Source organism: Akebia trifoliata, chromosome 7, assembly GCF_017979445.1.
Source record: "Akebia trifoliata isolate Shusen 1 chromosome 7, ASM1797944v1, whole genome shotgun sequence".
Lineage (NCBI taxonomy): Eukaryota > Viridiplantae > Streptophyta > Magnoliopsida > Ranunculales > Lardizabalaceae > Akebia > Akebia trifoliata.
Window position 1 is genome coordinate 8196100 of NC_141381.1, and position 23625 is coordinate 8219724.

Below are 23625 nucleotides of genomic sequence, written 5' to 3' on the forward strand. Positions count from 1 at the left end.
TATTGCACACATGATAATCAAAAGCTTCTTTATTAGAATAAAAAAGAACACAAACTGACAAACCTTACTAAAACCCAAAAATAAAGATGGCTAACTGAATTCAAAGACTGACGCAATTGAAGCTAAAAAAAACTAAGAAAACTTAAAAGACGACATCATTATGAATAGAGGGACACAAATCTAGAGTCTATGCCACTTCGGTTATCTTCGATGGATGACTTGAACTTGCCTGCTTTTACTATCTCTTCATATTTTGATTCAAGCCTCTGTCATATGCGTGACAATCCGTTGCTTCAATAATTTCCCTGTTCTTCAGTTCTGTCGCTACCTTAGGGTAGTTGTGCTCATTCTGGCATGGAGCGAATGCACTGTTAAGACCCATTGGGTGAATGAAGGAAACTGGATCAATTGATTCGGGTTTGGATATGGATATTAGGTTCAGAGTAGGAGGGGGTTGATTTTGAAAAGTAGGCAAAGGGTTAGTCTTAACATTGGGAGTAGTAGGAGTGGGTATGGTGACTTTTCCTTGCTCAATAAGGTCTTGGATAGCATGTCTGAGAGTAATACACCTGTCAAGAACATGACCAGGCATCTGATGGAATTCACAGAATTGCCCATTATCCATGTTTGGAGGAAGAGGATTAGGCAAATGCTTAGGTTGTAAAGGCGTCAGCAATCCCCTTTTCATCAATTTTTGATAAGCAACACTAAGGGACATTCCAAGATTGGCAAACTGTCTCCTAGGCTTAGTTTGTGAAGGTTGAGTAGCTTGAGGAGATAGTGCGAAGGAGGTGTTGGCTACTTGTAAGGAATTGACATTAGGTTTGAAATGTTTGGGTTTTGACTCAGACGAGTTACCAAAAAGTCCCGAAGAGTAAGCATCTTCAACTTGATTTCCAGCCTCAAGGAGGGATTGAAAAGTAGGCAAGTATTGAGGCATCAAGTACTTGGCATAATTTGGAGTGAGATTCCGGAGGATAATCTTGACTTGTTCCTTCTCTTGAGGTCGGTCCCACAGTTGAGCGGCTTTAGCTCTCCATCGAGTAATGAACTCAGTGAAAGTTTCTCCAGGTTTCTGTTTAGTAGTTTCTAGGTCTCTTCTTGTAAGTTCAATATCTGTGTTGAATGAGTACCGACCAATGAACTCCTTCATCAATTCATGCCATGTTCTTACCCGAGATGAGTCCAATGACATTAACCAGCGTAGTGCAGGACCTGTCAGGGTTCTTTGAAAAAGTTGAGCCATCTGTTCTTCACTTAGACCCTGAGATTGCATTATGCCGACATATACTTTTAAGTGAGTCCTAGGGCATCCAATACCGTCAAACTTCTCCATATCTGGCATTGTGAACTTTTCTGGTAGACGGACCGTGGGAAACAAGGTCATTGACCCTAATCCAAGAGTAAGATCATCAGGGTCTTTGATGTTCTTCAAAGCAGTTTCAACTTGAGTTATTCGATGAGCTAGGACAGGGTCAACGTGTAACTGATCATCTTCTTGGTTTTCAACGAGGTCAAACACATCCTGAGGTTCTATAGCTTTATCTTTTCCCTTTTCAATTTTCAGGGATTCAATTTGTGTTTGGACAGAGGCAATAATCTGGGCTTGAAAAGATTCTAAAATCTGACGGAGCGCAGCTTCATCCATGATACTCGTTTCTTCTTGTGGCAATGACTGACTACTTGGCAATGGTACTCTAGAAAGACGACTCTTTTCACGTACCCAAAGTGGTACAGATGGAGGTTTAGAACGTTTAGGACCAATTATCACCTGATTGGAAGTAAACCAAGGTTAACCATTGACTCTAAAGGTTAGACTCTTAACCACATGATTAAAGTTTTGACGTAAAATAGTCCAGTCTGACGGAAAATCGAATCCAAATGCACCATAAGTCTATAGTGACCAAGAAAGTGAGAAAGGTTAGATGCGGGTCTACCCCTGGTTGGGATTGAACCTTTGATCAGATAAATTAATTTGATCTTAAGATCGAATCTTTCTAGATAAAATGGTCTGGATCTTTAAAAGTGAAACCAATTAGTCCAACTGATTTGGTATCGATCAGTTTGATCCATTTGTCCATTGGGCCAACCGGTTTAAGTGGTTCAAATTAATCAGTACATTTCACCGATTGGGTAGGACCGATATTGCGGGTTTTGTTTGATTATTCTGGATCGGTCTGCCCACCTACCTATTGGTTGGATTGAATAAAGCAACCCGGGAACACCCATAGTCAGTTCGGGTCGTGACCTATAGGAAGGCTTCTAGACTCTAGGTTTACTACGTGCAATGCATTTTTATCTAGCCACCCTTGCCCAAGCACACCTATATACCTCTCGATACGTGGTGACTTGGTTTGATATACCGTATAGGTGATAATCTAAAACCTCAACTCACTTCTCTGAAGCCAAAAACAGCCAGTTTGATCTCCAGTTGAGAGGTGACGCACAATGCTGAGCAAGGGCCCACTTAAATACCTCTCGTCTAGAATAGACGTAGTCTATCCCCCTCGTACAGTAGGGTACAGCGGGGCAAGATCTTGCTTAGGCACCGGTTTTGACCAAGAAGTGCAGTTGATATACTTAGATTACCTTTTATACCTACGGGTACGAGTCAAGAGTTGTAGCTTTCATAAATGGTTTGGCATCCCACGAGGGGACCGACCACGTACTAGTACTACGTTGGCAATCGGGACATGTGACTGTGTGGCTTACAATAGGACAAAGGCTCAGGTCGCCCCAGCATGAGTGCATCAATACGTCTCTCAGAATCACCTGATCAGACGGTATTGATGCCCCAGTTCGATATACCCTAAGGTACGTGACTGGAGTTGTGGGTTTCATGAATGACGTCGCATCTCCGAAGAGACCGGGCCACGCACTAGTGCCACGTTGGCTAAATGGGACGTGTAAGTGAGTAAAGCGGTAAACGTGCATGTGGTGTGTGCAAAGTAAGGTGGGGTGTGCCCGGGGCCTTTTCCAAACAAATGGGTCCATGGCCCAATCAAACCAATTATAACATGAATTATATGGAAATAAGCACCATTCCAATCACATAAACATTTAATCATGATCAACATCATAACCAACATCAAACATGTATTCCCAATGACATTATAGCACATTAAATAGGCAATCATCATGAATCAATAATATGGTCCGGTTCACGATTTAAACATGCACATATATGGTATGTGGCAATCAATTAGACCCGATCATCGCAAATTTTATAGTCCAATCAAGGGCGCTTTGGGGTGACCAAAAGATAATTCAAAATTTCTAAGAATTTCGGATTAAGGGTATGATAATGATCAATGAAATAAGAGGATGGTTTTATTCATTTTTTTATTTTTTTTCTAAAATAAATTGAGCCCAAACAAGGAAATTCAAAAAACAAAACAAAGAAAACTTGCATATATGTTGCTATTGGCAACATTTAGAAAATGACTTTGTTGTTTTTTTTGAACTCCTTTTTTATGAAAAGAAAATCTCCAAACTTTTTTTTTTCTTTTGATTTTCTCTTTTTTAGAAACAAATTAATTTCCTCTTTTTTTTTTAAAAAAAAAAAAAAAAAAAAATTGATTTTGTTTTAAAACAGCAGGATAACGTCGAGCTCAACGTCGAGATCAACAGCAGCTCAACGTCGAGCTCGACGGTATCTTAACGTCGAGATCACCCTTAACAGCAGATTTTCGTCGAGATCAACAGCAGCTCAACGTCGAGCTCAACGTCGAGATCAGAAGCTTAACGTCGAGATCATCAGGTTAAATCGTCGAGATCAGCAGGTGAAATCGTCGAGATCAGCAGGTGAAATCGTCGAGATCAGCCTATAACAGCAGGCTAGTCGTCGAGATCAGCTTAGAACAGCAGGCTAATCGTCGAGATCAGCCTATAACAGCATACCAGCGTCGAGATCAGCATGCAACATGGGATTTTTCGACGGTTTATTCGCCATTTCAGCGCTGTGATGAGAGAGATCTCTTCATGAAGTTCTCTAATGGCGATTATGTGGAAATCGGAGTCGAAAACTCGCGTTCAAAATCGGAGTCAAAACCGCTTGGTAATGAAAAGAAAGATCGGAGAAAACTCCACAACTACTTGGAAAACGATGTTTGACTGAAACAAAACGCATGGGGAAGATCAACATTGAGTGCTCTCTGATCTCCATCGAACATTTCATCTCACACAGCAGATCGTATTCCCTACCCGATCTTTAATTCATCGTTCTCGTTCGATCAAGTTGTAAAGGGTGACAGCCAGCCCGATCGTCCGATCTCTTAGATCTTTCGAGATTCACAGAATCGACGCACGGTTTTGGAACCTCAAAAGTAGAGTTCTTGAGTCTGTTGAGACCAACAGAACTCAATGGGGACGAAGAGATGGATTCTCTTATTTTTAAAAAACAGAACATTGTTTGTAAAAGGTGAAAGAGAAAAACGAGTAAAAAGGACTTTTTACTACCCACACCCCATTGAACATCATTGGGCTTAAATAGTTCAAAGCGACTTATACTAAAGCCACACCATCACAAGTTGCTGTTGACAGAAATTAAATTTTTTTTTTTTTTTTTTTTTTTTTTTGAAATTCTGTACACTGCCAAAGGGCAGCATATATTGCCTATAAAAACATCTTAAAAGAAATTAAAAAACAACTAACTAAAAAAAAGGTTAAATATCGAACATGCTTCTTTTTTTTTCTTTAAAAAAAAAAAAATCATTTGTTATCCAAACACAGATCGACATAAATAAATAAAAAATCCTTCTCGTTTCATTATTCCACCCTCAACAATTATCCCTTGAAATTTTGTATTATTATTTAAAGTTACCCTAAGTGACTCTTGACTGAACTATATAAGAATAATAGCATGCTAGATTAACATAACCACAACCATACCGAAATTAATGATTGGACCCCCCAATATATATAAAAAAAAAACGTTAAACGAAATAAAGAAAAAAAAAACTAAGCAATAACTAAAATAAAACAACTAGATTATTAGCAATGCTCCCATACTGGGGGTTTTTCAAGTCTGATCCTCAATGTCCCCAGCGGAGTCGCTACTGAAAGCGCCCTCGATCCGCGGGGTGCGCGGATCCGCTTTTGACCCTTGAGGTTTGGGAGTCGCCACCTAGTTATTACGGTCTAGGAACCGATCAATGACTCTAAACGGATAAAAACTAATCTAAAACCAAAAAAACTGAATTCGGGGATCAAGTTACGGGGTTGGAAGGTGTTAGGCACCAACCCTGCCCGGCCAAAGCCGGTCTCTACTAAATTCCCAAGTAAATTACATTGCTAAAACCTAGATAAGAAAATAAATAAAAATAAAAGGTTTACCTTTCCGATGGCAAGGACTTGGTTCCCTCAGATCTGACAAAAAAAACTCCTTGTACCGTGCTCCCTTACTTCGTTCTGCTTCCGGATTTGACTTCGGATCTCCGAGGCAAGGTATCTCCTTGTTTTTGAATCTGAACTCTTCAATTTCGTTGTGGATTTGAGGGTGTTTTTAGAAGGCTTTTGGGTGTTTTCTAGACTAAAATTGAAGGAGGGATGTTAGCTAAGGAGTTGGGGCTCCAAAACTAGGGTTTATGGGGGGCTAGGGGAGCTTCTAGACCTACTTCTCTTAGGGTTTATAATTTGATACGAAAATAGGGTGTGAGCACCTCTATTTATAGATGTTTTTAGGGGTTGATTTGGATAGAGTTAGTGTTTAATTAGAGATCTTTTAATTAGAGTTGTGTTTTAATTTGACTTGTTTTAGGTAGAATTGTATTTTAATTAGAATTGTTTTAGGTAGAATTGTGTTTTAATTCAAATTGTTTTAGGTAGAATTATTTTTAAGTTAGAACTCTATTAGATAGAGTTATTATTTAATTAGAATTCTATTATGACTTTTGGTCTTATTTGATTGACTTTTAATGTTTTGACTTTAGTCTTAATTGATTGACTTGACTTCAGTCTTGCTTAATTGACTTTAATTTTGACTTCAGTCTCACTTGATTGACTTTAATACATTGACTTTAGTCTTGCTTGATTTACTTTTAATTTTTGGAGAAGGCCCCTTTCATTATTTCTTTAATTCTTTGGACCCCCAAATTGAGGGGTCCTTAAAGAAATATCTCACGAACCCTCAACAATTTTGCCTGAGAGTCCGATTAATCGATTTTTTAGATTCAAAATTTTAAATTAATTTCATTAATGTTTAAATTTAATTATTTAATATTTTATTTATTAATTTCGAAATTTTTTATTATGAAAAATGTGAAATTACCGTTTTGCCCCCGAAGAGGATTTTTCACGTTTTAAGTCGGTTTTTAATGTTTCAAGATGTTTTAGAATCGGTTTTTCGTAAGGAATTCAATGGAAATATTAGTTTTTGTTATTTATGAAATTTTTTGTGTGAAATGGTTGTGAACTGTATGAGGGGCATTTTCGTAATTTTGTCAAATTATGTTAAAATTGGTGAAATAATTATTTGGTTCCGATTTGTCATTTTATGTGTTCGAATGGGTTTTTCTAAGCGTAACGTAGGCTCTAGGGTTGTTTTGAGGTTAGGGGTATTTTGATAATTTTTAGTGATTTTTATCGTGAAACTTCTTTTTGGTCTGCAAGATGATGATTTCTATGTTTCTGGGGTCGTATTTTCCTAGCATAGCGTGGTTTCTAAGTTTTTGTCAGTTCGAGATACCTCATCCGGATTTCTGAAACACATCTGGTAACAAAGTAAAGCAATGGAATACACATCCATCATTGGGAATCCTTGCGATCGGGTTGACGAGTTGATTAATCAGGCGGATGCAAAAATGGGGTGTCTACACCATAGTCTGATTCTTTTACTCATAGTGCCCTTTCAGGTTTTCGCTATGCCCTTTCAGACTATGCTTGTATCTTTAGATTTTTACATTTCAGTTCTGTTTGGAGTCTCTGTGGCTTGGTGACTCAAGTTGAGCTGCGAGATTGGTGACTCTACTCTTGTAGTGGCACTCTTTCTTGAGTAATAGATTTGGATTCCCCTCTCGGGCTTGTTGACGACTATTCGTGGTTCAACAACCCAAGTTGAACCACGAGATCGGCTACTCTACACTTCGAGTATTCTTTTTTTTCGAATATTCGACCTGGATTCCCTTCTCGAGTCTTCCAACGACTAATTAAGACTTTGGAGATCCGGATCAAGTCGCAAGATCATTGGTGCTGCCATTGTCATTGTGTTGCCTTAGAACTTTCCCTGATCAAAAAGGACTTTAAGTAGGACGAAACGTTGGCTTAGGTTTATGGTGGTAGAAGGATACAAAAAGTTAAGGTATGGGTTTATCTAGAATGGATTAGACATGGGGCTCGTCTATTTTTATTTCGGAAAGGTGATCTGTGTCTCCTCCCAGCGTCTCTCGAACTTGTTTAGGCTGGAGGTTTGGGTCGAGCTCAGAACAAGTGTCCGAATTTTTGACTTTTTTGATTTTTTTGTATTTTTAGCCGTTCACAGTTTATCCTCATGCGGGCCAGGAGTATTTTGATGCTTTTGATTTGATTTGATTTGATTTTTTTTTGGTATTATTTTGTGATTGTTGACTTGCCCCAGTCTTAGGTTAATAAATGAACATGATGGCTCAAAGGGGTTGACTAGGGTTATATTTGTCGATTTAGCAAAGATGGCCTTTTGTCATCTCAGGGTCAGATCTCAAGCGTAGTACTTTTTAACAGTGTCAGCATTGATCGGTTGAGGGAAGACTTGTCCGTCCATCTCTGTAAGGATCAGAGCTCCTCCCGTCATTACCTTCTTCACGATGAATGGTCCCTCATAATTTGGTCGAAACTTTCCTCTGGCATCTTCTTGGATTGGTAGAATCTTTTTCAGAACAAGGTCTCCTGGTGAGAAATCTCTAGGCTTGACTTTCTTATTGTAAGCACGAGCTATTCGTCGTTGATAGATCTGTCAATGGCAAATGGGTGCAAAACGTTTCTCCTCTATCAGATTCAGTTGATCAAACCGAGTTTGAATCCATTCTACTTCATCTAACTTTGCCTCTTTTAAGATCCGGAGGGAGGGAATCTTAACCTCAACGGGTAAGACTACTTCCATCCCATAGACCAGTGAATACGGAGTTACCCCAGTTGAGGTTCGAAATGAAGTCCGGTAAGCATGAAGGGCGAAAGGCAACATGTCGTGCCAATCCTTGTAGGTGACTGCCATTTTCTCGATAATTTTCTTAATATTCTTGTTGGCTGCCTCGACTGCTCCGTTCATTTTAGGTCTGTAGGGTATAAAGTTGTGATGAGTGATCTGAAAGTCTTCGCACATCTTGACCATATCCCTATTTTTGAAGTTTTTAGCATTATCAGTCATTAGTCCGCTAGGAAGCCCATATCTGCAGACAATGTTGTTCTTGATAAACTTCAGGACATTGCCTTTAGTGACGTTGGCATATGAAGCAGCTTCTACCCATTTGGTGAAGTAGTCGATGGCCACTAAGATGAAGCGATGCCCATTTGTAGCTTTATGTGAGATTGGCCCGATAACGTCCATTCCCTAGAGTGAGAAGGGCCAAGTAGTGGTCATATTATGCAGTTCTGATGGCGGAGCATTAATCTTGTTGGCGTATATCTGGCATAGATGGCATTTGCGAACATGCTGATAGCAGTCACTTTCCATTGTTGTCCAGTAATATCCCATCCGCATAATCTTCTTTGCTAGCATATGACCATTCATGTGAGGTCCACAGACTCCACCATACACAGTCTTGATTAATCGTTTTGCTTCTGTTTCTGCCATACATCGAAGTAAGACCTCGTGGTGCGACTTTTTGTACAGAATGCCATTGCTTAAAAAGAATTGCCCTGCCAATTTCTGAATAGTCCTTTTGTTGTTAGACGTTGCATCTGAGGGAATGGTTCGATCCTCGAGATATGCCTTGATGTCTGAATACCATGGTTTTTCTTCTGATTCTTCGACTTCGACGGGTAGAAAATAGGCTGGCTCGTCCTGAATTCCAATCTCGATAGGGTCGATGACCAGATCTTTTGAAATACTGATCATGGAAGCAAGCGTGACCAGTGCATCGGCAAATTGGTTCTTAGCTCTTGGCATGTACGTTAATGAGATCCTATCAAAGCGTGAGCTCAGTTCCTCTAGATACTCGTGGTAAGGGACCAGTCTCTGTTCTCGAGTCTTCCATTCTCTAGTCGTCTGATAGACTACTAAGCTTGAATCTCCAAAAACATCAATCTCATCTACCTCGAGATCCAGTGTTGCTTTCAACCCCACTATGCATGCTTCGTATTCAACCTCGTTGTTAGAACATTGGAATTTCAACCTGATTGTGATTGGCACGTGGGACCCGTCTGGTTTGATCAAGACTGCCCCTATTCCATTTCCTTTCTGATTGGCTACTCTGTCGAAGTACATTTTCCAGCCTGGTTCTTCGTCATCGTCCTCGACCTCAGTGAATAGTATGGCTTCATCAGTAAAGTTCGTCTTTAATGGCTCGTAGTCAGGCAACGGGTGCTCGATGAGGTGGTCAGCGATGGCTTGCCCTTTGATGGCTTTTTGAGTGACATAGGTGATGTCAAACTCAGATAACAATAAGTGCCATTTCGCTGTGCGGCCTGTTAGTACTGGTTTTTCGAATAGGTACTTCAGGGGGTCCATCCTGGCGATAAGCATAGTCGAGTAGCTGAGCAAGTAATGACGTAGTCGTTGAGATGCCCAGACTAATGCGCAGCAAGTCTTTTCAAGTATTGAATATTTCGCTTCGTAGTCAGTGAATTTCTTGCTGAGATAATAGATGGCCTGTTCCTTCCATCCCGATGCGTCGTATTGCCCTAGCACATACCCTATCGGAGTTTCTTGCACTGAGATGTACATCAGCAGACGCCCTAGAGTAGGAGGAACTAAGACTGGTGGATTGAGCAGATATTGCTTGATCTTGTCGAATGCTTCCTGATAGTCTTTGTTCCACTTCTTCGGCGTATCTTTCCTTAGCAGCTTGAAGACCGGTTTACAGATAGGCGTTGGTTGAGCTATAAATCGACTGATATACTGTATCCTCCCCAGAAAGCCCCGAACGTCCTTTTCTGACACGGGTGCCTTCATTTCGAGGATATATTTAGTCTTTGCCGGATCTATTTCAATGCCCCTTCTGCTGACGATGAATCCCAGTAGCTTGCCCGATGTTGCCCCGAACACGCACTTTGCTGGATTGAGCCTTAAACTATATTTTCTCAGCCCGTCGAACAACTTCTTGAGATTCACCAGGTAGTCTTCTTCTACACCGGACTTAGCGATCATGTCGTCTACGTAGACCTCCATTTCCTTATGGATCATATCGTGAAATAATGCGGTCATTGCCCATTGGTAAGTCGCCCCTACGTTCTTCAGCCCAAACGGCATAACTTTGTAGTGGAAAGTACCCCATGGTGTGATGAATGCTGTCTTTTCTTGATCTTCTTCTGTCATTTTTATTTGATTATAGTCTGAGAAGTCATCCATGAATGAGAACATGCCGTGCCCTGCTGTACTATTGACTAGAGTGTCAATGTGTGGAAGTGGAAAATCATCCTTAGGATTGGCTTTGTTCAAGTCTCGATAGTCAACACACATGCGTACTTTTCCATCTTTCTTGGGTACTGGGACAACGTTAGCCAACCACTCCGGGTATGTAGAGACTGCAAGAAATCCCGTTTCGAATTGCTTCATGACCTCATCTTTAACCTTGAGGGTCCATTCTGGCTTTAGTCTTGTTAATTTCTGCTTGATAGGCTTGCTTTCCGAGGTAATTGGTAGCTTGTGCACAACAAGATCTGTATCTAACCTTGGCATGTCTCTGTATGACCATGCGAAGACGTCCTGATACTTCCGTAGGAATTCGACCATTTCTTCTTTTTGTTGCGACGTTAACAAGGCTCCGATCTTGATGATTCGTGGGTCCTCTTCGGTACCAAGATTAATTGAATCTGTATCCTCAATGTTTGGTTGAACACCTTTCTCGTGACGTTCTACCAAATCTTTGATTTCTTTTGGTGGGTATTCTATTTCGTCCTCAGATTCTTCTTCGATCCCCATGAGGTCGAAGTCGAGTTCAAGATCGAAATCATACTCGTCCATTTCAAATTCTATTTTATCTGAGTACTCATTTGATGGAGACAGATCCCTTGAAAACTCTTTTTTTGGTTTTTAAAAAATATTTGTTTTTTTTGTGATTTTGAAAGCTTTTTGATTTTTTTGTTTTTTGAGAAATTTTTGATTTTTTTGCCTTCTGAGATATATTTATTTTTTTGTGATTTTTTGGATACCTGAAATAAGAAGAGCAATCATGCAAATTCGTTAATAAAGATAGGGAGCCCTCGAAACAGTCTTTACCCTAGGACGAGGGCTCGTTATGATCCTCGGGCAAATTGATGTCGCCTAACGGCATTTTTTTGGAGGCCTCAACAGCCTCAAGTGTCAATGGGAATTCTTCCTAATTGTTCAAAACTTCCCCTTCTCTGAGGGGGCGGATGAGATGAGAAAGTGATTCGTTGGATGATATGGTTGATGGTTCGGAGATAACCATGATCTCCGATTGATTGTTGTTGTCTGGTTGGGGCATAGTCCCTCCCAAGCTTGGTGGGATGACGAATGATGCCCAGTCAATCCTTGTTGGAAAAGGTGAGTTGTTCTCTGGATCGGTAGTGATTTCCACTTTGGTGGATGCTTGAGCAGTCTCTGATAGACTTTCGTTGGAGTCCCCATTGAATAAGATATCAATGCCTTCTACGAAGGATGGGTGGGACTCAACAACTGAGTCTTATTGAATGTGCAGTGGTGCGATATTTACCGTTTTGGATCTTTTTGTCAATGGTAGTTTTGATAAGTTGTCGGGTCTGATATGGGACTTTGAGAAGGTAACACTAATGTGAGGGACTCGGCCCAAGCTCCAAACATTTGATTCCCGATTTTGCTTTCTTGCTAGTCGAAGTTCTTTCTTCTTTTCGTTCATTTCTGCCATATCCTTCTTTGTGGGCCTGAACCCTAGACCAAAATAAGGAGTATGTTTGCTTGCTTCGATCGGTGTAGCTCTTCCTCTTCCTCCCGGTCCTAACCCTTGCTTGGGTCGATAACCTGTCTTTTTCATAACCCGACCAATCATCAGATTTGTTTTCGATAGCTTCGCCCTTATCTTTTCCTTCCCCTTTTTGATGTGATAGACAGTCTCGAATTGGTACGAATGGTAGAGTGTTTTGTCCTTCGTCATTTCGATATCAATGAATGGCACGTCTGGAGCTCTCCCAGCTGGAATAAGGTTCTCTGCTAATACTGATATCATCCTCTGCCCCATGATAAATTTGACTCTTTGGTGCAACGAGGAAGGTACAGCCCCTGCTGTGTGGATCCATGGCCTGCCCAGTAGTAAATTGAAGGTTGTTGGTATCTCCATGACCTCAAATATTACTTCAAAGGTGCATGGGCCTATTGTGATAGGTAAAACTACCTCTCCCAAGGAGTCTCTTCTTGAACTGTCAAAGCCTCGGACAACCTTGTTGTTGGGCTTGACATGTGACCAATCAGCATTTAGTTTTCGGAAGGTCTCCAGTGGACAAACATTAAGCCCTGAACCGTTGTCAATCAGTACCCTGACAACCATCATGCCCTTGCATATGACCATAATGTTTAGTGGCTCGACGTGTCCTGTCCTTTCAGGTGTAAACTCGTTTTCTGTGAAAATAATAGGGTTGGGGGCCATGATCTGGCCAACTGTTTGCTCTAACTGTGCTGGTGTTGTGGTCGAAGGTACATGTGATTTCCCTAGGACTTTCAACAATGCCTCTTGGTGCTTTTCCGACTTTTACATTAGTCCCAGGATACTGATTTGAGCTGGCTGCTTGTTTAATTTATCTACTATGTTATGCTCTTTCTTGAGGACAAGCTTAATGAAGTCAACGGCTTCCTTGTCTGTCACTTTCACTTTTTCTTCCGTCTTCTCATCCTCGTACAGTTTACCCTTTCCCTTTGCTTCTCCTTTTTCTTCGTCGGTCACTTCTTTACTTTCTTCCTTGATTTTCACCCCATTTTCTGACAATTTCTGGCACTTTCCTGCCCTGGTTATACGGCTGATATCAGCCACCATTGCTTTCTTCATTATTTCGACCCCGACGGTTGTGGTGATGGTAGTCTCATAGCTCTAGGGAATTACCTGATCGGAGCTGTAGGAGAATGGTTTAGGTTAGTGTATGGTTATGGGGAGTGGATCGGGTTTCATATTGAGAATGAAGGGTGGTGGTGATGATTTGGATGAAATGGTGGTAGGAGTTGGTGGAGTCGATGGTGTGTATGGAATGACGAATGGTGGACGTGGAAAAGAAGTGCATGGTATATAGAGAGGGGGTCGAGTTGATGGTGGTGTGTAGGGTATAACGAGGGGAGGCCGGGTCGAATTTTGATGATGGGGTAATCCGTAAGGTATGATTAGAGGTGGTCGGGTGGTAGTATTTTGATAAGTGGGATGGATGGTGAGGTTGGCCATTTTGAGAAGTAGCTGTGAATTCTACGATGAATCTGTATAGTGGTTGACTGTGTTAACCGTTGACGTCTTCAATTTCTGGGTTAAGTGGACCCTGACTTTTGTCCCGATAGGCGTTATCAACTCCGAGGGATTGAAGTCGAGTTCTTCGCAAATGACATTTACCCTGTGCCCACTCCCTTCCCCATTATGAGTAGGTAGGGGGTTTTGATTGATGTTTTGTTGTTGGGACGGGTTGGCAGGCCCATCTAGGATGAGAGCCTTTTTATCGATTAGGTTCTGCACTTGATGTTTGAGCTGCCAGCATTGATCTGTAGAGTGCCCTGGGGCACCCATGTGAAATTCACAAAACAAGCTTGGATTGTATCCTGGTCCCTTTTCGGCTTCTGGGTTTGGTGGTCTTTTCGTGAGGTACTCTCCGCTGAGCAAGATTGGGAATAATTCTGATAGAGTCATTGGCAACCGAGTAAATACACTGTTAACTCTGTTATGCCGTGCTTGCTGACCTTGCCCATACTGTGGTGCCACTGGTGAAGGATTTGCCCTAAACTGGTTTTGAGGTACGGGGTTCAAGACAGGCGGAGGTGCCGGAGCCCAAGAAGTTGACGGAGCTTGTGGTCTCGGTGCTGGTGCTGGAATGAAGAGGGGTCAGTTTGGTTGTATATTGTTGACCTGCGTCTCTTCTCTCTTTTTCACTACCAGTACTGGTTTCCTCTGAGAAGGGATCCCTGTTGTTACCCCTAAGCTTGTAAAATCGAATATCAGACCAGTTCGGATCCCATCCTCGACCCGATTTGCTACTTGTACCAGATTCGAGAACGTGCCTATAGTGTGCCCTACCAAGTGAGTATAGAAGGCGTGCCCTAGTGTCGAGATAAACGTGGTGTTCATATCTTGTTCGTCATTGCGGGCCTTACTTATGAGGCAGCCTCTCGCCACCTCTGTGCATACTCTTTCATCGTTTCTCTCTATTTTCTCGTCATCTTGGCCATGTCGTTCCGATCTAGGCCAACATCCGTATTGAACCGATAATTGTGTCAGAACATCTCAGCTAGGTCCTGCCAGCTCTTAATGAGTGTGTGGTCCAATCTAGAAAACCATTTGAGTGCTGGCCCTGTTAAGCTTCTTTGGAACAATTGTACTAACAACCTGTCATCCTCGCCGTATTGGCACATAGATCCACAGTATAGCTTCAGGTGTGACAAAGGACACCCTACTCCACTGTACTTCTCAAATTCTGGACACTTGAACTTGGTCGGTAATTGAGCATTAGGGTAGAAACAAAGGTCTTTGAATCGAGTTCCACTCATCGTGTTGAGGCCCTTCATCCTTCTTATCTCTTCCTACAGAGATTCGATTCGTTGAGCCAGTTTTTCATCTGTTGCGTTTTTGGCTTCCGTAGCCCTGTATTCACATTCATCATCGGGAATGACCACAGGGGGTGGTCGATTATGTGGAATATAGAGCGGAGGCCCTTGATATTCTGGCACTGCAGGTGGCATTGTGGTCTGTGGTCCCTGTGGAGGTTGCTCGGGTAACTCTTAATTCGACCCCGGATGCGTGCTGCTATATTGTTTGAGCTTGTAAGATACTGGCATTGGCTAACACAGTACTCACTATCTTTTCTTGCCTCTCAATTATATTTAATAGCGCTGTTATTTGTGGGTCGATACCTAACGCTTCGGTCACTGGAGGTTGTACTGGTTTAGAAGAACTCATGGTGGCGGTAGACGACCTGAGAAAATAGGGAGGCACTTCTGGCTGCTTGTATTTCTTTTGCTTGGCCACCTATGGGTATAAAAGACCAAGCGTTACTATCTTGTTTACAAAAAATGAAGATGCATGATGTTTTATTAGGTCGGGTAAAGTTGTTTATTATGAGTTTTAGCGAAAAAGTAATTTCTCGGCGCGGAATCGGCATCAACACAGAGTTGGTAAAATGTTTTACAAAAGAATTACATTAGCACGGAGCTGGCATCGACGTGGAGTCGGTAACATGCTATACGAAAGAATTACATCAGCACGGAGCTAGCATCGACACAGAGTCGGTAAAATGTTTTTTTTTGAAAACGGAATTAACTCAGCACGGAGCTGGCATCGACACGGAGTCGGCATCAACACGGAGTTGGCATCAGCACGGAGCTGGTATCGACACGGAGTCGAAAAAATATTTTGGAAAGGTAATTTCATCAGCACGGAGCTGGCATCGACACAGAGTCGGGGAAACATTTTGAAAAAGTAATTTCATCAGCACGGAGCTGGCATCGACACGGAGTCGGAAAAACATTTTGAAACCGAAATTATCTCAGCACAGAGCTGGCATTGACACAGAGTCGGGAAAACATTTTGAAAAAGTAATTTCATCAGCGCGGACCTGGCATCGACACGGAGTCGGGAAAATATTTTGAAAAGATAATTTCATCAGCACGGAGCTGGCATCGACACGGAGTAGAGAAAATATTTTAAAAGCGAAATTATCTCAGTACGGAGCTGGCATCGACATGGAGTCGGGAAAACATTTTGAAAAGGTAATTTCATCAGCACGGAGCTGGCATCGACACGGAGTCGGGAAAATATTTTGAAAAGATAATTTCATCAGCACGGGGCTGGCATCGACACGGAGTCGGGAAAGTATTTTGTAAAAGTAATTTCATCAGCACGGAGCTGGCATCGACATGGAGTCGGGAAAACATTTTGAAAAGTAATTTTTGTTATAAATTGAGTTGGAATAACCCATGTTTTTGGTAGTCTCCAATTTAGTTATCTGAAATCATTGTCGGCCAGGCAGATCTCCAAGGAAGAGGCGGCGCACAATGGCACTCTTAAATCACATTGTTCCTTGAATAGCCGTAGTCTATCCCCCTCGTATCAAAAGGGTAAGATCTTTCTAGGCACCGATTTTGATCAAGGACTACAATTGGTGCTTTTTGAAATTTTTTTTTTTTTTGTTTGTTTTTTTTTTGTTGGAAAAGTTGAATGCATTTGAGTCGATTAATCGATTGTTATCTTTGTTAGATTATGAACTTGGTTCGAAATTGAATCTGAATCCGACTTGTAGTGGATCTGGGCCTTAGACCTAGTCGAAACGGATTTGGGTCGCGGACCCAATTGAAAGAGGTGGGGATCTGGGTCGTGGACCTAGTTGGTATGGATATGGATCTGGGTCGAGGACCCAGTTGAAAATGGATCTGGGTCATGGACCTAGTTGGATTGGATCTGGGTCGTAAACCCAGTTGAAAATGGGTCTGGGTCATGGACCTAGTTGGATTGGATCTGGGTAGTGAACCCAGTTGAAAATGGGTTTGGGTCGTGGACCCAGTTGGATTGGATCTGGGTAGTGAACCCAGTTGAAAATGGGTTAGGGTCGTGGACCCAGTTGGATTGGATCTGGGTCGTGGACCTATATGAAAATGGATCTAGGTCTAGGTCATGGACCCAATTGAAGTGGGTTTGGATATGGATCGTGGACCTAGTTTGGAATGGATCTGGGTCGTGGACCCAAATGAAAATGGATATGGTCGGGCCCAATTGAAATGGATCTGGGTCGGACCCAGTTGGGAATGGATCTGGGTCGTAGACCTAGTTAAAAATGGATCTGGGTCGTGGACCCAGTTGAAACGGATCTGGGTCATGAACCCAGTTGAAAATGGATCTGGGTCGTGGACCTAGTTGGATGGATCTAGGTCGGAGACCTAGTTGAGATGGATCTGGGTCGTGGACCTAGTTTGGAATGGTTCGGGTAGTGGACCCATTTAAACGGATATGGGTCGTGGACCCATTTTTGATGATTGGTGATGGACGGTAATGGGTTTGATTGTAGGCGACATTGATGGTGTGCCATGTGAAGTGGGGTCAACTTTGATTGATAGAATGCACGCGTTTTTCGTTTTGATCAAACAAAGAAGGGCAACGATGAATAGGCCCTAAGTTTTTTTAAAAATGATTTATTTAAGTATTTTCAAGCCTTCAACATAAAAGAAAAATAAACTTGAGAACAAAAGTTGTCAAGTCTGATGTCGGAAACAAAATGAGTAAAAAAAAAAACTTTTATTTTATTTTATTTTATTTTTAATCCGTGTCTTCAACACGGACGGGCATAAAATACGCCGAACCGTGCTTGAAATACGGACCAGTGCGAATTTTTGGCTAAAAATTTTTATTTTATTTTATTTTTTTTTAAAGTTTGTTAGTCCAAAATGAGGCACATTGCCTCTGGTTTTTGGCTTAGGCCACAAAAAAAGTTACATTTTTTCATTTTTTTCATTTTTTTTTGTATTTTTTGATGATATGCATGATAAAATGAAATAAAATTGGTTTTTCCCTTCTTACCAAGGGAATAAGTAAAGAAAACATATACCCCTAAGCCTATACAACTTGCCATTGTGGCTTATAACTTGGGCTTCGAGGCCCGACAATAACTTGTACAATTACAACCTTATTTGGGGGTCGATGTAACGTTGGAAACTCGTGTCCTAGCATTATCTAATCGGGCATATGCATGAGGCTAGTGGGTGGCTTTACGGCTACCCGATCTTTAAACTTCGATGCATACCGAAGTACACATGTCGTTGGTTGGTGATCGAGTTTGATGTATTCATTCCCGACACTTGAAATAAAGATCTCAAGCCGTAGAACTACTAAGCATCGGGGCTAAGTATATTGAGGGTGGGGTGGCTAAGAAGTGGGCTATGCTCGCATGTGCACGTGCCATTTTTTTTTCATTTCTTTTCATCGACCCCCTTACAAACATGTAACAAAAGCAACCTAAGTAAATAAATATTACAATTTGGACTTGAAAGATAAAAAAATAAAAACAAGAAAATAAGAGACAAACAATGTTAGTAAACCAAATAAAAAAGAAAAGAAATTTTTTTTTAATTTTTGAAAATAACTGAGTTGACACGAGGGTAGAACCTTGCTCGCCAGCGGAGTCGCCAGCTGTAGATACGTGGTTTTCGTCATTATGACGGTCACATCTACGATGAATTGGAGTCGCCACCATTCATGTACTAAGTGGGTGTGAATGGTCACCCGATGGACATTTTCTGAAAAATGATATTTTTAGAATTAGTGACTCGCGATGGATAAGGATTGATCAAACTTAGAGATTCGGGTAAGCGGCTCGGTTGGAGAGAGGGGAAGGTGTTAGGCACCACTTTCTCCCCGCCAAGTGACGGTAACCTCTACGTAACTAGATCATTTTGTTTTTTTAAAAGAAAGTGAAAAATGTGCCACGTGGGTGCATTTATACCCTAAGTAGGGATTTACTTTCGGCTCGATCATAGGGTCATTTCATTAATGGAAATGACCCTTATGAACTTTTAGCCTTCGGGCCCAATCATTGAAAAAGATAAAATAAAATAGAAGAGGGGAGTGTTAGAAGAGGGGAGAGAAGAAGGTTAGAGAGAGAGAGAGGGGAGGGGGAAATCTAGAACCCACCTTGAAGCTCCAATTTCACTCTTGTTTCTTCACTTCTTCTTCTTCTTCTTCTATGCTTCTTAGATCATTAATGAAGTATGTGAGTGAAGTTACTTTTTTAGAATGTGGTATGAGAGAGTAATAGAGTAGAAGAGGGATGAGTAGATTATTTTTAAGGAGACTTGGTAACCATTTTTGGGAGGAGGGGAGGGGTATTTATAGTTGTTTGGAGGATGTTTAGGGGTATAATGGGGTGAAAGGTTAGGAGAATGACTAATGGCATTGGTTTTAGAGGTGAAGGGTATGAAATTTAGAATTGAAGTAGGGGTAATTGTGTAATGAGTGGAAATGGGTAGTGTTTAGATCCAAATGGTTTGGATCTTACCCAAGCCATTTGGGTTGAGTGTTTGGTGAGTTGAAATGATGAGTGTTTAGGACGGTGGTTGGTTGATTGAGTGGTGTTTGATTTTAAGAGAATGGAGGGTGTAAGATGGTGGTTGGGATGTTGAAGGAGATGGTGACATGTGGCATGATGTGTGGATGTTAGAGATTTAGATTTAATTGATAGGAGAGGTTGAGTGTTTGATTTGAGAGAATGAGTATGGGTTTATAAGAAATGATGATGGTAGATTAGGGAGAGGTATAATGATGATAGGTTGGGGGGGTGTGGGTTGATGTGTTTGATTTGAGAGAATAGAGGTTAGGAAGTTATGAGAGTAGGTTAGGGGAGATGGGTTGATGGTGTTTGATTTGAGAGAATGGAGGTTTATAGGGAGTAATGAGGGTAGGTTAGGGGAGGGTGTGGGTTGATGGTGTTTTATTTGAGAGAAAAGGTGATGTGGGTAGTTAATATTTTAGGAAAAAGTGATGGGTGGTTGGTTTGATGAGGGAGGTGAGAGGGGATGATGACATGTGTCATCTTTTGATGATAAAGGAGTGATTGGTTGATGTGGATTGTGGTTTATGGGTTAGGGTTGTGGGTTAGATATGAATTGGATATGGACTTGGGCTTAGGGGTATTGGGCTTGGGTTTTAGGAAATGTTAGGGGTGTTTTGGATTGGGTTGGGATCATTTTGGGTTGGATTTTTTAGGGTGGGTAGGTTTTAGGTTTTTAGGTGGTGTGGGATTAGGTTTATGTTGGGATTAAGATAAGAAATTGGTTTTTGGAGAATTGAGGGTTCATGGGCCATAGGTGGGCTTAGGTTTTTTTTTTGGATTTAGAGATGGAGCGGTGAAGGGATAGGTGTGGTAGGTGTCTCAAGTCTCGTTTTTTAATTTTATTGATTTTTTTGTGATTTTTGAACTCATTGATTTGATTAGAAATGCCACGTGTTGGCAAATTGGGCTTTTTGGACCCGTTGAAGGATTTTATCAATTTTTTTGGATGTAAGCGTGGAGCGGTGAAGGTTGGGTCATCATGGGATGGGTCCGATCCTTTTGGTGGGTCTCTTAGACTGTTGGTTGGTCTTGGGGGCCTCGATTCGATCAAAATGTCACTTTTTAGTGATTCGGGCCTTTGGGGCCCGTTGGCCCATTCATTTGGAAAATCGATATTTTGAATGGGGCGGGGTAAATAGGAGCATGCCGAATCCTTTTAGTGGACCTACTAACCCATTGAGAGGTGTTAGAGGCTTTGATTCTGGCGAAAATGTTATGTTTCGATGATTCGGGCCATCGAGGCCCGTTGGCCAATTTTATTGAAACATTGCTATTTTTGGGCCCTTTCGAGTATGGGCCCGTTCAAATTGGGTTGTCTACAAGTACCTTCTGATCAGGTGACTCTGAAAGGTATATCGATGCACCCAGGCTGGAGCGACCTGAGCCTTTGACCTATTGTAAGCCACACGGTCACATGTCACATTCGCCAACGTAGTACTAGTACGTTGTTGGTCCCCTTATGGGATGCCAAACCATTTATGAAAGTTACAACTCTTGACTCGTACCCATAGGCATATCAAGATAATCCAAGTACCTCAGTTGCACTTCTTGGTCAAAACCAGTACCTAAGCGAGATCCTACTCCGATGTACTACTGTACTTGGAGGATAGACTACGTCTATTCTAGAAAATAGATGATTTAAGAGTGCCTTTGCTCAAGCATCGCGTGCCACCTCTGATCTGGGGATTAAATTGACTGCTTTTAGCTTCAGAGAAGTGAGTTGAAGTTTTAGATTGTCACCTATACGGTATATCAAACCAAGTCACCACGTACCATCTGATTAAGTACGTTCGAAAGGTATATAGGTGTACTTGGGCAAGGGTAGCCAGATAAAATTGCATTGCACGTAGTGAACCTAGAGTCTAGAAACCTCCCTATAGGTCACGACTCGAACTTATCGTGGGTGTTTCCGGGTTGTTCTACTTAATCCAACCAAAAGGTAAGTGGTCTGACAGGTCCACACCACTCCAATCAAACCCATAATATCGGTCCAACCCAATAAACTTAATTAATGAGACATACTGGTCAATATCAAGTTAAACCAATTAGGCCAATTGGTAAATGAATCTTATGCATCAACATATGAATCGGTTGAACTAATTGGCTTAAAAATATTGGATGAGATGATGCAAGTGGAATATTCAGATCCATTGGGTCGAATCGACCCAAACTCAAATGGGTACATAGTCCCAATTACCTTGCATATGCCAGTTTAATTCAATGGACTGAATATTTCATACTTAACAAGATCAGTAAATCATTTTCATGTAATATTTCTTTATCGAAATATCTCATTGGTTAGAGATTTTGAATCTTGGGATTAACTTAACCTATGCTATCAAGAGAAACCTCTATTTGTTAAAAGTATACTCTAGGGTCCGTAACTAGTAATCCACCTTTGATGGGGTTTTCAAGGTTATCATTGCACCCAAACCCAAACGTCCATTTCCTAGTTAGAGTCGTAAGTCTAGTCGGTTAGAACGAACGTCAATACCAAGTCAACAGTCGGAAATGATTTCAGAATCTGAGCTTGCAAAGATCCGTAAGATTTTGGCAACCTTTGCCAATGATATCAACAGTATAAAAGGCAAGGTGGAAGCCTTAAAATAGATTTCAGAATCAATGGACAATCCCTTTGAAAACCCAAAAGGAAAGAAGGCAGAAGAAAGTGCAACAAGACGTTCACATGAGGTCTTTGAACTTGATGGAGATGTAGAACCCGTCGATGAAAATCCTGTGTTAGCTAACAAGATGTCTCAATTAGAGTAATCTCTGAAGAGTATAAAGGGTATTGATGAGATTGTAGCAGGCATTGAAACTTTGAATCGTATCCATAGGATTTAATTGTCGGAGAAATTTGTGATGCCTGAAATAGATAAGTTCAATGGAGTGGATTGTTCAAGAACCCATCTGAAAGTATATGTCACTAACATGTGCACTATAGGGTTTAGCGACGAACATATGACATTATTATTTCAGCGAACTCTGTCAGGATTAGCTCTACGATGGTTGATGTCTCAAGATCCAACTACAGTAGGTACATGGGAGAATATGTCAAAAGCTTTCTGGAATCAGTACAAATACAGTACCAAAATTGAAACTTCAAGAAGGGACTTGGAGTCAACTAAACAGAAGAATGGGGAAACATTTACTGACTTCATCGGTCGTTGGAGGGCTAAGGCTGCACAAATGTGGGATAGACCTTCAGAGAAAAAACAAGTGGCTATTATCTTAAAAAATCTCTCGCAAGGTTATGCCCGACATTTAGTCTCCCAATACCTTCCTACATTCGAGTCTCTATTGCAAGTTGGTAGCCAATTGGAAGATGTTTTCATTTCCGGAATCCTTTCCAATCCTTCTGACAACAAGTTCAAAAAGCCTTTCACCAATTCCAAGTCTAACGCTGATCACGCCTATGTAGCCAATACGTCTACTACACCGGTCCAATTTACTATCTTGCCTGGTAACCAAGTTAACTCTAGTTAACCTCGACCACATAGGAAATTCACCAATCTTGGTATGCCTTTGAGTATTGTCTTTCAGAAATTATTAAGTAAATGGCTCATTGCAACTCTCTTACATCGACCTTTACCAAATCCACTCCCCCTTCTCACAATCCCAACTTATTTTGTGAGTTTCACCAAAATCCCGGTCATCTTACTGATCGTTGCATCGCTTTTCGTCATACAGTTCAAGACCTCATTGACGCCAAAAAAGTTACTGTCCCTGCCCCTGAGCAGCCAAATGTTACCACCAACCCTCTACCCACTTACCAACTTCCTCAGACTTTGAACATGGTATCCAATACTCAACTCTCGTTTGACCCAATCCTTCTCATCCGCTCAGTCAATCATAAACCTCATAGCCCCCCTCTTACCAGAGTGACGGTCCTAATGAGGTTTTCACCACCAAATGCAGTCTTGGCCAAGAGAGAAGAAGTAAGTCTGAAGAATGAAAGAATTTGAAGAAGAAGACTCAGTCCAACCACTTGGAAACAGTTTCTTGAGTTCTCAATCTGTAATCAAGCCCATTGTGGGTAATTGTCTCTAGTTGTTTATGAGTCTTGAGTCCAATTCAGTAATCAAGTCTGTCTTTTTTCTTATTTTGTTCTAGTCAAGTTAGTTTGTCGAGTTTGCAATGGTGTCAGTCGTCCACCTGAATTTAATGGAATAAAGAAATTTTTTGAATACCTCGAGTGCATTAACGAATTAACTAATAATCTGATAGATTTCTCTCCTGAACAAGAAAGATAAGAGTTGGGCTCAACTTTTAATCAAG